Source organism: Papaver somniferum, unplaced genomic scaffold (assembly GCF_003573695.1).
Source record: "Papaver somniferum cultivar HN1 unplaced genomic scaffold, ASM357369v1 unplaced-scaffold_46, whole genome shotgun sequence".
Lineage (NCBI taxonomy): Eukaryota > Viridiplantae > Streptophyta > Magnoliopsida > Ranunculales > Papaveraceae > Papaver > Papaver somniferum.
Window position 1 is genome coordinate 740,272 of NW_020647193.1, and position 1,864 is coordinate 742,135.

The following is a 1,864-nucleotide window of genomic DNA, read 5'->3' on the forward strand; positions in this document are numbered from 1 at the left end:
AAGACATGAAAAATAAATGAAATAAAGAGGTATGTTTGCGTGAAAATGTTTGAAAAGCATATATGATCCCTTTAAATCCCTCCAAACATGTCTTTCTCTCTTTTACTTGTTTTTTTCGTACAAAAAGATCAGTCAGTGGATATGACCAGCCGCCTAACCTTCCAAAATATCAGCAATGCCTTTTGGGAAGTGGGTAATAGGATCCAAAAATTTGCGTGCTTGACAAATGCTGCCAACGTGCTCTCTTGAAGATTAGACTTTGTCTTTCCAGTGACTTGTTCAGTATAAATCAAACAATCCGCACTATTGAATTCATTGGATTAGCAATACATGTACAGTTTGGTATTTTTTTTCTGAACAATTTTTTGGGATCATGATATTTTTTGGTGACCATGATTTTATTTTGGGTAAAGACATTAGAAATAAATCTAGATCACCCCTTATCTGGATATTTATATTAATACCTAAATTACCCTCCTGATTAATTTTGGGTGATGATTAGTTAGTGTAATGATTAGTGAGATGATTAAGTTAAAGATAATTAGTGAGATGATTAAGTTAAAGATAATTAGTGAGATTAAAAAATCAGATGATATTTTATTTTTAAAGAAGTAGAATTATTGAGAGAGTAAAGTTAGAGAAGATGAAGAAGGAAAACATGAAAAACGATGGATTTTACCAACCACAATCGGAGGAAGGGTATTTGGGTACCCAGGTGTGCTTCAAACTTAGATGATGTTGGTTGAATTGCTCCAAGCTTTCTAAAAAATGAAAATTTTTATGTAGATTTGGGTCAGTTCGGTTACCATATGTCAAGAACATGTAAACGAACACACCTGAAAGTGTAGTTCGGTTACGTTTTCCAAACACGCAGGTTACCGAACTCGCTCGTTAGTGGAGGTTTTGGTCGTACAGTGTAATGTTCGGTTACCTAGGATAAAATGGTAGGTAACCGAACTTTGAACTTAACAATTTATTTGGGTACATCTTGTGTGCTCGGTTAGTTTGAAAACTTCAACGCAATCAAGTTCCCAACCGAACTGCAGGTTAAAAGTAAACTAAGAAAACTTAACATTTTTGCGAACAAACCGAACTTGTGGACTTATAATTATTTTCGTAAACTAAAGTTCGGTGATATCCTTATTTTGCGAAGGAACCGAACTTATGGACTTCTGTTGTTCTAATACAAGGAGTTCGGTTAAAAATATTTTTTGCGAATCAACCGAACTCTATTGGCTAAGTTCGGTTACTTTGTAGTTTTAAATTTTTTTGCGAAAAAACCGAACTCTATTGGCTAAGTTCGGTTATTTTGGAACTCAAGATAGTGGCCACAACAATACAGTTCGGTTAGACTGGATTTTTTTTTTTTTTTTCGGTTCTAAGGGTGGAGTTCGGTTATTTTGTAGTTTTAAAATTTTTTGCGAAACAACTGAACAGAGAGTTCGGTGACTTAGTTTTAAATCCAATAGAACCGAACTGTTCTTCGTGTTCTTCATTTTCAAGAAGTTCGGTTAGTAAACTAGGGTTTTTTGGAAAACCGGCGTAACCGAACATGGCTCTGTAACTCCTACTAAAACCCTATTTTGATGATTTCTATTCAATTGAAGCAATCAAAATCAAATTAAAGTGAAGGGTTTGTTGGAAAATACCTCCGGAGTGGTCCCATGGCAGAATCAGGCTGCGGCTGGCGTCTTTTATACTCGATAAAATTATCATGTAACAGAACTTAATTGTGATTGGATTGATGTTGTTACATTTCTTAAATAGGCGGTGGTGGTGGTGGTTAGGAGGAGGTGGTGGTGGTAATCGGTGGTTGGTGGTGGTGATAATCGGAGGTGGTGGTGGTGGTAATCGGCGGTGGTGG